This window comes from Cupressus sempervirens, chromosome 1 (genome assembly GCF_028749045.1).
Source record: "Cupressus sempervirens isolate cs-2001-9-10 chromosome 1, ASM2874904v1, whole genome shotgun sequence".
Lineage (NCBI taxonomy): Eukaryota > Viridiplantae > Streptophyta > Pinopsida > Cupressales > Cupressaceae > Cupressus > Cupressus sempervirens.
Window position 1 is genome coordinate 749,249,787 of NC_143118.1, and position 12,175 is coordinate 749,261,961.

The following is a 12,175-nucleotide window of genomic DNA, read 5'->3' on the forward strand; positions in this document are numbered from 1 at the left end:
GATGAAATAGAAAAGGCAACTAAGGAGTTGATTGACATGGGGCACATACGGCCAAGCAAAAGTCCTTTCGCTTCTTCAGTAGTATTGGTGAAGAAGAAGGATGGTAGAATGAGGATGTGCATTGATTATAGGGAGCTAAACAAGAAGACAATCAAGAACCGATACCCTATCCTGCGCATCGATGAGCTTATTGATGAATTGCATGGTGCATGCTACTTCTCCAAGATTGATTTGAGATCCGGCTACCATCAGATACGGGTTAGAGAGGTGGATGTGGAGAAGACAGCTTTTAGATGCCACTATGGACATTTTGAGTTCTTAGTCATGCCCTTTGGGTTGACAAATGCCCCTGCCACTTTCTAGTCCTGTATGAATAGAGTGTTCAGAGATCAGTTGAGGAAGTTTGTGTTGATATTTTTTGATGATATACTAATATACAGCCGTACTTGGGAGGAACATTTGAAGCATATTGATACAGTGCTCAATATTCTAGAGAGGGAGTCATTATATGCCAAGATGAGTAAATGTGAGTTTGGGATGACAGAGTTGCTCTATCTAGGGCATATTATTAATGCAGGAAGTGTTCGGATTGACCCAGACAAGATCAGGGCCATTCTGGATTGGCCACCACCGAGGAACACTTCACAACTCAAGGGATTTCTCGGGCTTTGTGGGTTCTACCGCAGATTTGTGAAGGGATTTTCACAGATAGCAGCACCACTTACAGATTTGACACGGAAAGATAGTTTCAAGTGATCAGAGAGGGCTCAGGATTGTTTTGACAGGTTTAAGGAGCTGATGAGTACATGTCCTGTTTTAGCCATTCCAGATTTCACCAGGCCCTTTGAGCTGCAGTGTGATGCCTCGGGAGAGGGCATAGGAGCTGTTCTCATGCAAGACAAACATCCCATCGCATATGAGAGTAGAAAATTACGAGGTGTGGAGAGAACCTACAGCATCTACGGCAAAGAGATGCTAGCAATCATGCACGCGCTAGCTAAGTTCAGGCAGTACTTAGTGGGAAGCCGGTTCACAGTAAAAACAGATCATAATAGCTTGAAACATTTCCTTGGACAAAAGGACCTTAATGATAGGCAACAGAAATGGGTGAGTAAATTACAGGCCTATGATTTCGACATAGCCTATCTCAAAGGGAAGAAAAATATTGTTGCAGATGCTTTATCTAGAAGGCCTCATTTGCTTGCTGTTGGGATAGTCATGGATGATTGGAGAGAGATGATCTTCGCAGAATATGCTAAGGATAGTTGGGCATCTAGCATTATTGAGGGAGCTATTCAAGATAGTCGATACACTGCCGTAAATGATCTGATCATCTACAAGGAAAGGATTTATTTAGTACTCGGGTCTGCTATGAAGCAGAAGATTTTGAGGGCATTTCATGATTCACCAATGGCAGGACATCCTGGATTCTTTAAGACATATCGGCAGGTGAGAGAGCGCTTCACTTGGAAAGGACTCAAATCAGAGGTGCTTCAGCTTGTTAGGGAATGCCCTGTGTGTCAGCAGAACAAACAGGAACATTCTTTTCCGGGTGGTTTACTACAACCCCTACCCATACCAGAGAAGAAGTGGGATAGTATTTCCATGGATTTTATAACAGGCCTCCCCAAGGCACAGGGTCGGGATTGTATCTTTGTTGTGGTAGACAGATTGATGAAATTTGCACATTTCTTTGCAATTTCGTCTACATATTCAGCAGCACAAACAACAAAACTATTTTTTCGAGAGGTATTCAGACTACATGGGATACCACGGAGCATAGTCAGTGACAGAGACAGCAGATTTATGAGCCACTTTTGGCAGGAGTTGTTCAGGTTATGTGGAATAGAGCTCACTCCGAGTACCAGCTACCACCCCCAAACTGATGGGCAGACAGAGATAGTGAACAAATGGGTTGAGGGGTACCTTCGAAACTACATTGCAGGAGAGCAGAAGGCTTGGGTGAAGTGGCTACATTTAGGGGAGTACTGCTATAATACCTCTTTCCATATGTCAATTCAAATGTCCCCTTTTATGGCACTGTACGGGTATGATGCTCCTAATTTTTTGGATTTTTTATTTGGGGACAGCAGGGTGCCTAAGGCCAAGGATACTTTGCAGGAGTGTCAGGACATTATGCGATCCTTGAAGGAAAATTTGCAAAAAGCACAAAATCAGTAGAAGCAATATGCTGATCAGCATAGGGTTGAGAGGTCTTTTGAGGTGGGAGATATGGTGTACCTCATGTTACAGCCGTATAGACAGTCCTCTCTCAAGAAGAGTGGAGCAGAGAAATTGAAACCACGCTACTATGGACCGTTCAAAGTAATCAGGAGAGTGGGCGAAGTAGCTTATGAGTTGGAGTTGCCTGCAGACAGTAAAGTGCATAATGTGTTCCATGTGTCACGCCTTAAAAAGGCATTGGGTCACAATGTGGTGCCTTCAGTAGTATTGCCACCTCTTGATAATGAGGGAAAGCTTATCTTGGTTCGTGAGGCCATACTTGACTCCAGGGAGAGGGTGCTTCGCAGGAGGACTATCAGGGAGTATCTAGTGAAGTGGAGGAACCTACTTGTCGAGGATGCTACTTGGGAAAATGAGCAGATATTGCAGCATTCAGAGCTGAAATTGCTTGAGGACAAGCAATTTTGGGAAGGGCGGACTGTAATGTCCCCTTTCTAGCATTCATAGCATGATGTTGTCATTAGCCTATTTCCCCACAGTCCCGTAGGCTAACTAGGACATTAAAGGGGCTTAGAGGCCATTTGGCCTAGACAGTTTCAGTTGTAGGTCTTTCTGAGGGGTTCTGAGGCAACTTTGGGCATACTTACTATTTATAGTAAGTCATCTTGGACATGGCCGGACATTCAGTCACAATGGCATGTCGATAGTAATTGTTTAAAATCGACAGGAAAACTTATTTGTCATTGATAAGATTTGTTATGCATTGATAAAGCCATTTTATAAAGTTAAATTTAAATATTTAACTTTATTAATGCATAGACTATAGTTTGTGGGAAATATTTAAATTAAAAGAGTTCCCTTTATTTTTATAACACATTGGAGACATAAGGTACATAAAGGGAGTTATGTTTTATCCCACATTGAGAAAACGAAGGATTGAGCTCTTGTGAGAACACTATAAAAGAAATGGAAGAGCTTTTTTTTTGTATGCTTGGATGAAGATTAATGTTACGTTGCTGGATATTTGATTATCGGGCTTGGAGGACGGAATCCCTCTTTGCTAGCATTCTCTTCGCTGTTGGAAGACACAGTCAGGAGGATCAATGGTGTTTTCACTTCAGGAAACACACTAGGTTTAATTTGGGGCGTTCGCATAAAGAAATTTACAAGGGCTTGAGGTGCAGATCTGAAGTTAGTTATTGCTATAGTGCCGCATGAACAGTATTTTGCTACAGTCGGCATGAACAGTATTTTGCTACAGTACGGTGTGAACAGTGTTGGTATCAAGTTTACTTGTTTTTCCGGCTGATTAGAAGTTTGGAAGGCTGCCGACTACATCTGCAAAATACTACGGCAACTAATTCCAAGTTTCTTCTGTCAAATTTTGATACTTTGCATAATAATTGTTGAATACAAGTCTGAATAGTTGTTGCAGCCTTTAAGGCAGCTGTAAGTGCACATCTACATTTAAAAATCATCCTTTATCAGCAGATTGAAAGAGTTTCCAGATTTTTCATATATTGTTGAATGTGTGCCAAGTGTTTGTGAAAATGTTATGATGTGTATTATGCATTTAATGTCACTTCATAGTTGTTCGTAAATCTACTCATTGGAAAGCAATTTATTGAGGAAATCAGCTTTATGAGTTTGCATACAAAGTGTTTGACAATATTCCTTAAGTTAAATTTCTACAAGTCAAAGTTCAAATCAGGGGAGGATATTACAAGGATTGAGCGGATAGCTGGGTTCATGGGCGAGGAAATCCGCAACCTTCAAAGGAAGAGTTAGAAGCTTGCCATTACTACTTCTATTGCAGATCTGACGTTGAGAATTAGACAATTTCAGAAGATATGGATCTTATAATAGAGAACCTTGGAGTTGAGTTGATTTTTAACACTCAAGGTTCACAAAAAAGTAATTTTGCTACTTGTCTATCTAAGGAACATCAAAGAAGTAAAGGTGAAAGGATTTATCATACTCAATCCAATAGGGCTCCTATATTGGATACACATAAAGACATTGCAATGGGAGCACCATCAATTTCCAAGGAGACAATTGAAAATGAAAATTATCTTCAAGTTGATACTCTTCCAAGTCACACAGTTACTTGCACGTCATTGAATGGTAGTATTGTTTTTGCTTCTGCCAGTAGATTAATGAAAGTGCAATATGAAGTAAAGGATGAATCAAGTATGCTAGATACAAAGGCAACAGTGTGCTTGAATGCTCATTCCATGAGAGATAAGTCACTAGGGAAGTCTAGCAAACTTCATGAGCTGATTTCTTGTTCACAATCCAAGCAATTAGCTGCATCAGGGAATTTTGTTGTAAAGGAAGCAACACAATTTTCAGCCTGGGTGGGAAGGACCTCAAGGCTAGATGATGGTTCGCAGTCATACAAGCAAATTCCTTTGGGGCAAAAACAAATAGAAGATCCTCTCTAGGCTAGCAAAGATGCTGATGATCTCATTTACAAGACAAGAAAAAAGGTCTTACAACAACAGAAGTTGGCATCCACCCAAATTAAGTCTGGTTCTATAAACCATGGAATCCACTCCTCTGTCTCGCTGAGTAATCTTGAGGAAAGTGTTGAAAATATTGAACTGTGGGTATTCCAATCAACAAATATAAGCAATGAAATACTGAACATTTACAAGGAGTATCAAAGATTTCCCCTCTGAATTAAGAATGATTTATCATTCAATGATTACATGGAGTTTCATCTAGACTAGCAAAATAAGACTGTATTGGCAAAAAGAAAGTATCTGGATTTGGTTTAGGATCTTCTTGCAAGGGGCCAATGCAAAAATGTGTATGAGGAATTTCCAACAGATCACGAGCATTGAATAGAGGTTCTTGAAGAAGAAGAGCAGCCAACTCCTATTGATTTACAGCTTTCCAGCAACCACGTGGAAGATGTTACCCATGGTACAAGTTTTTATGTTGGTGATGTGGAGGTTAGTGTTGACAAATAGGCGGATGAGGGCAGTTGCACTCGAGATTATTGCAGCTTGGAATCTTAGTATGATGAATCTTTTAATTCTGATGCCCATGACATAAAATTAGAAGAACATACCGAGATGACCCTACAAAATGATGAACCACTTCGAAAAGAGAATCATCAAATGCATACCTTAAGGAGTCAATTGAAGGTTAATGAAGATAGAATTGTGGCTTCTCTAGTACGTTATGACAACATTAACAAGTTGGTTGAGGATATCTATTGGAAGGCACAAAGGGAAGGGAAATGAGATTGACCTGTTGGGGATCTACAGGTGGTCAAAACAACTATTGAATCCATGAAATTAGAATATTTGTATTTGCTTTCTGATAGGGATTATATTCTTAAGGTTGCTAAAATTCATGTTGATCAATTGGATAAAGAAAGGAATGAGGGTATGGAGCTCAAATGGGAGCTTAAGGATACTCATGGGGCATTAGATGATGCCTGATTTTCTCTTCAGGAGGTAGAAAATCAAATTAGAACCATGAATCACTCTCGGGAACATGAGAATAGAACGAGGCAAGAGTTCTAATAAGTCATTGACAAACTTGAGAGCATTCAGCAGATATGATTTTGATAATTGCCCCAAATGGTTATGTAGCAAAACTTCAGAACAGTTTCAGCTTGTTGACAACCCTTTGTTTGAAGTTGTTGCTGATTGGACGTCTAACAATCCTCTTTTTGTGTTAAATGAGGGATCATCTCTTGTTTGCCATGAAGAGGAAGAGTTTGATTTTAGACTTTGGGATTCTGGCTCAGAGTCTAGTAGTGAACCCGGATCTCAGCAGGCGAATGATGAATCAACTTCTGTTGTTTATCTTTTGATTAATCCCAACATATTTTTTGATTTTATCCCATTCAGGAGTTGGGTGAATGTTCTTCATCAGCCTCTAAATAGTTCTCGGTGGAGTATTTATTTAAGGTTTGTGGGTAGAATCTTAGTGTCTTTCATTCTCATTGCACCCATGCATTTGGGAATTCTCCCAGTTTATGACGATGATATGAACTTTGATGTCCATGGGATGGTGATTTCAGCTTTTGAGCAGTTCATTTCTTACATCATTTACTTAGGTTAGGTCTTCACATTCTATTGGATTATACGTGGATCTTGGATATATTTCTATCTCATCATAGCAGCAAGGTAGCGTAATAGAGTTAGGGATCTAGGTGTTGGAAAATTGTATCGATGGTTGGCCGAGAATTTTATTGTGGTCATGGTGTTGGTTAGTGTTGATCAATTTATAGGTGCAAGTGTTGAGTTTTTTCAGAGAATTATATGGGATCCAAGGATCTAGTTGAGAGATAAATTGCAGAGAAACATTTGGATTCGCAGTATGGCCAAAATTATTTTCAGTTTAGATTACAAGGCTGCCTGCAAACTCGTATGGGATCCTAGTACTAATTGCTTGAGGACAAGCAATTTTAAGGAGGGGTGATTTGTAATGTTCCTTTTTTGGAACATTAGAAATATTGAAGTCTTATTTTATGCAATATTAAATTAAGACATAGGCTCAAAATATCAAAAAGGTTGATTTAATGTTATATAAATGACAAAGGGGCAAGGAGGAACAAAACGAAATGCCTTAGGGAAGTTGAAGAGCCACAAGAGAATAAGACGAAAACTAGAAAGGAGCTAAAGAGTCTTGGTTTGTGTATTAAAAGGGGAAGAGGCTCATTGTTGGGCATGCTTGATTTATTATTCTGATTTTTAGTTCTCTCTTGTGAGAGTCATTCAGAAAGCTTCAGCTTTTAGCCCGTGTGAGGACGTAGCCCCTGGTGCAAGCAAGCAATGGATGCAAACCCGTTGTCCATGGAGATATCATCATAGGTGTCGCGTTGATATTACAAGTTCTTCTCTTGTTTTCCAATCTGACTGTAAAATCTGTGTTTAAGATTGGATTGTGGTTGGATGGTTATTGTACTGTTGTTGTATAATACAATAACGTTTTAGAAGTTATTTGGAAGTTGTTGGTTATTATACTACTGATGTATAAGACAATAACACGCTTCGGGATTTGTTGAAAGGTTGTTGGTTTGGTGCTTTTGATTTGTACTGCATTTTCATATGCTCTAGTCTTTAACATCATTTTGAAAAGACAGATTTATTGGAGAGAGTTCGGGTTTATTTGCTATTTGTATTTTCATCTTCATGTGGATGTATTTCTAAGTGTGTTATTTAAGATTAAGTTTGAGTAAATATCTATCCGGAATATCATCTGTTATTCATATTGCTGGTTATTTGTTAAATGGGTTCATACTCTGAGATGTACATTTAAAGGGAAAATGGAAAAATTGGATTCAGGACAGTATAGTGCTGGTTGGGTTTATTACAGTACTGGTACGGGTCGTTACAGGCAATTCCTTGGGATTGCTATAGTAATATCAGAAGACCAGATGGTTTTTCATTCCAGTTAAATGGCTGTTAGGAAAATGAAACAGCATTGAGACTGATTTCCCTCCCTCATAAAATTGTTCATTGTAGCAGCCTCTACATAATGAAACTGTGAAATCCCTGATGCTGACAGTGTTGAGGATGAACCTGTCCAAACTCACATGCATTCTGGGGTACAGTTTCCTCAGTATTTGACTATCCACAAGAATGTCATTAGTCATGATTCCTACCTGACTTTGTTTTCTGAAAATGTCCCTGGCTGTCTGTGAGCAAATTATAATCAAGATGAAGAAAACCATAACTTTTTGGCAATTTGCAAAAAAATGGTGTAAGTCTAAACATAAGGTCATCGGGGGATAAAAGTGGGTACCTAGGCTTTGCTACGCTAGAGAAGTTTGACTTTGATCCAATGAAGTCATTGTCCTTTTGAATCAAGTGCTGAAGTTGGAGAGCCTACCTATGCACCACTTCTCTATCGTCTTTGGCCTTGGAACATTTTCGAGGATGTAAAGGAGTGGTTACTTTAGGAGGAGTTCCAGTACCTTAAAATGTTCTTTCACAATGTATGATAAGCTAGAGCTTTGAAATTTCTTCTAATGAGTCTGTTTTCCTCGACAGTGAGAGTTAATTGCCAATTGTTCAGAAGGTTTTGTTTTGTTTGCTTGGTGATATAAGGATTTATCCTGTAATTCCAGGTCAACCATGCACTGTGATCCTGACTGCTTATATTATATGGTTTGTTCCAATCTTCTAGCGTTAATCATCCTGTGAACACCACCTGCTTCACTAGCTCCTTGGCTGTCATTGGCCTCTCAGTATGTGTTTACCTTCCATGAGGAAGGTTGGGATAGTTTTCATTTCCATGAGTGGTATGAGGAGCCCTATAGATGGGTACAGTTATTCTTCTAATTGGGTGCTGACATCAACATTCAACAAGGAACTAATTAGACCTTTTGGAGGCAATCATGAATCCATTTGATTCATTATCATCCTTGTAGATAGATAATTTTTCTACTATTCATTATTTTGAACAATGTGAGAATACTGCATACATTTCAGAGCATGGAGGATCATGCATTATTTGGACTGATAGATATAATGCCATTTTGAAATTTCTGGGGGATTACAAAATACTTGGGCTGGTACATACTACGTATAACATCATTTTGAAAATTCTCATAATAATGACTCGATATTCTAGTGTCACAGATGGCTTTGATGTTTGTTGTGCATTCAATATGTTAATCCTGATTAGCTTATTACGATATCATAGTTTCATATGTTTTTTTTTCCTTATCAGCATCTCTTGCCACCTGGATGGTTGAGAGATGGTGGATGGTTGAGCCATATTTAATAGGAAATCCAAAATATAAATGGTTGTACTGTCTTATACTCAGTTTTATAGGTAAAGATACAGTGAGTTTTTCGAGCCACCATCAAGAAAGACACCATTTTGGTATATGAGTTGCCCTTTGTGAAATCCTCTAGGGGAATTGATTTTCTATTTTCCGGAGGTATTCATTAAACTAGACATAGTGACCCAGCACACTGCTGGAATTGATCATATATCTCCACTTTATAGTGCACAGGCCTTTACTGTTAGGTCAACTCAGGCTGTACTCATATACTAAGGGGTGGAATAATGTGCAAGGCATTATCTTCCCATGGATTTCCAGGATATAGTACTATGAATAAATAACATTTAATTTGCACAGTGGGCTTTGTAGGAGGTTTGGTGGGCTATATGGCATTTTCCTTTGGGCCATAATTTCCCACATAGAGATGGTGAATGAATGCTGGATGCATGCTCATAGTTCTTGAGTTATACAAGGGTGCTAGTCCAATAGCTATGCAGTTGCAATTTATATTTAAAAGATAAAGAGTTCAATCCTCTCATTTTCTGTCCATAGTTTTAGCTTGTTGCTACCCATAGCAACATTTAGACAATCATGGCTAGCTTCACGACAAATATGTATATGATTCAAGCAATATAGAGAAATATCTTGGTTTCATGATATGAATATCGTTTTGCAATACTTTTCCATTTCTTCAGTCCTAGGATTTAATGGTAATATCTTATCTGTGAATAGAGCTGTACCTTTTTCAACTCTAGTGTATAGCCAATAATCTATAACAATAATTTTTTCTATGTACAAAAGAAGATAAAACTCAGAGTAGACAAATTGTAGTTGTTGGAATTAATCTTTTGGCGTGCATAAATGCAATTAGGGACCTTACCTGCCTAATTCTGGCTCGAATTAGGCTAATTAAAATGACCTTGAACAACTGTTTTTTTTAGAGACATTTCCTGGATAAGATCTAATTTTTATTGACCAAAATGGACAGATGGTAACAGTTCTATTTGTCTGTACCTTGAAGATTAAAAAAATTCAAATTGGAATAAAGCATACGAGTTGAAAAAGGGAAGATTACATTAAGCAAACACAAAAATAAATGAGGTCGGGGACCATATTTTCAACAATAATGCCCAGAGATAACTTGCATTATAAATATCCATTTTAGTTTAAAATAGAAATGAAACAAGAAACGCGCTCTTAAGGGAACCTGTCTATTCGAGTCGACCATAAATTCTGGTTTGTATAGAACTTTTAGTTTGATTTGTAGTTTTGATTTTGAAGCTAGCTGTTGTTATAGTTATAAAGCTTATGGTATTTACTTAAGATGGCATGCTGTCATTGTATGCTTATGTGACTTGAGAAGATGGGAAATTTGCCGATTTTATTCTCTAAGAAATCATGCTTAAAAATTGTTTTCCATATTTCTCCATTGTAACGGCTTTCAGTGGGACTTTTGACATAATCGCTTGTTAACTTTTGCCTGCATGTAATTTAGCCCAATCTAGAGAGGGAAATATATAATACAAAGACTGCCTCAATAATAGCAAAAGCTGCCAAAGATTCTTTAATTGTCAATGTTTTTCCTTAGAGAACTATATAGCATATTAGCAGTTTTAATGTCATAATCATATCCATTCTTGTAGCTTCGCTTATTCAGCCTGGATAATCATGCCTTCTTTGACATGAATTGTTTTTCTTGGAAAGCTATCTGCTTGAATTTGACGATGACGAAGAAGATGGAGTCGATGGGCTGCCGAAAAGACTTGTTCCATTTTACCATATTGTACCACTTCCAGAAAGACATCGCCAATGACGTCCGTCTTAACATCATGGAAAACACGACATATTCTTTATACGAGATGTGTACTCTGTTTTGGGAAACAAAGGTCTGAGTAGACTGACTCGTTGACCTCAGCATAGTACTGCTCTCTTGTAAATAGCTTCCAGCTGTAACAGTGAAATAAACACTATGATGTTTGTAGACCCCCGAAGTATGATTCTTTTGAGGTATTACTTCTGTATATTTTCCTTTGTTGAAATGCCTCAGAAATCTATCATGTGTATTGCATGCATGTGGAAATAAAAGCAAAATTCAAAATGGGACAAAATGTACTAAACACAAAATAAAGTCAATTTTTTTTTTAAAAATTCACTGGTGATTTTTTAAAAAAAAATTTTGTTGTTTTTAACTACAAATTATGTAGATCATGAAGATCAAATGCTGATTTTTAAAAAAAAATTCATGATGTTTTCAATTTTTTGAAAATTGGTAATTGAACGGTTTGTAGGGAGGATAGTCGCGTCCATTTGAAAATTTCAATCAATTTAGAAGGTTTCTATTTTGTATTAGATAATATAGTCCAAATTTAAAATGCGCTATGGTCTAAGTTCCTCAGATTGAAGAAATATCTTCACTTTTTTAAGTATCTTAATTTTGATATATTAGTACTACTTTATGTTTATCTTTTTTAAAGCTTTTGTCTCTTTTTATATGACACTGTGATGTTTGTAGATCCCCAAGTATGATTCTTTTGAGGTATTACTTCTGTATATTTTTCTCGTTGAAATGCCTTAGAAACCTATCGTGTGTAATTGCATGCATGTGGAAATAAAAGCAAAATCTGAAATGGGACAAAATGCACTAAAGACAATTAAAGTCAAACTCTTTTTTTTCAGATTCATTGGTGATTTTTTTCCAAATTTTTTGTTCTTTTCGACTACAAACTATGCAGATCATGAAGATCAAATGCTGAAATTTTTGAAAAAATCCATGATGTTTAGAAAATTTCAATCAATTTAGAAGGTTTCTATTTTCTATTAGATAATATAGTCCAAATTTAAAATGCGCTATGGTCTAAGTTCCCCAGTTTGAAGAAATATCTTCAAGTTTTTAAGTATCTTAATTTTGATAATATTAGTACTATTTTATGTTTATCTTTTTTAAAGCTCTCGTTTCTTTTTATATGACACTATGATGTTTGTAGATCCCCAAGTATGATTCTTTTGAGGTATTACTTCTGTATATTTTCCTTGTTGAAATACCTTAGAAACCTATCATGTGTAATTGCATGCATGTGGAAATAAAAGCAAAATCCGAAATGGGACAAAATGCACTAAAGACAATTAAAGTCAAACTCTTTTTTTTCAGATTCACTGATGATTTTTTTTCAATTTTTTTGTTCTTTTCGACTACAAACTATGCAGATCATGAAGATCAAATGCTGAAATTTTTGGCAA

General features: G+C 37.2%; 1 protein-coding gene across 2 annotated transcripts in view; it reads left to right on the forward strand.

Annotated features, from left to right (window-relative positions):
* The window catches only part of LOC149580067 (uncharacterized), a 263,193-nt gene extending 252,000 nt beyond the window's left edge, over window positions 1–11,193 (forward strand). For both annotated transcript variants that reach the window (XM_089788903.1, XM_089788910.1), the window contains one exon: window positions 10,643–11,193. The gene's annotated coding sequence lies outside the window, so the exon portion shown is untranslated. The remainder of the gene's footprint in view (window positions 1–10,642) is intronic.
* Window positions 11,194–12,175: the final 982 nt, after the last annotated feature.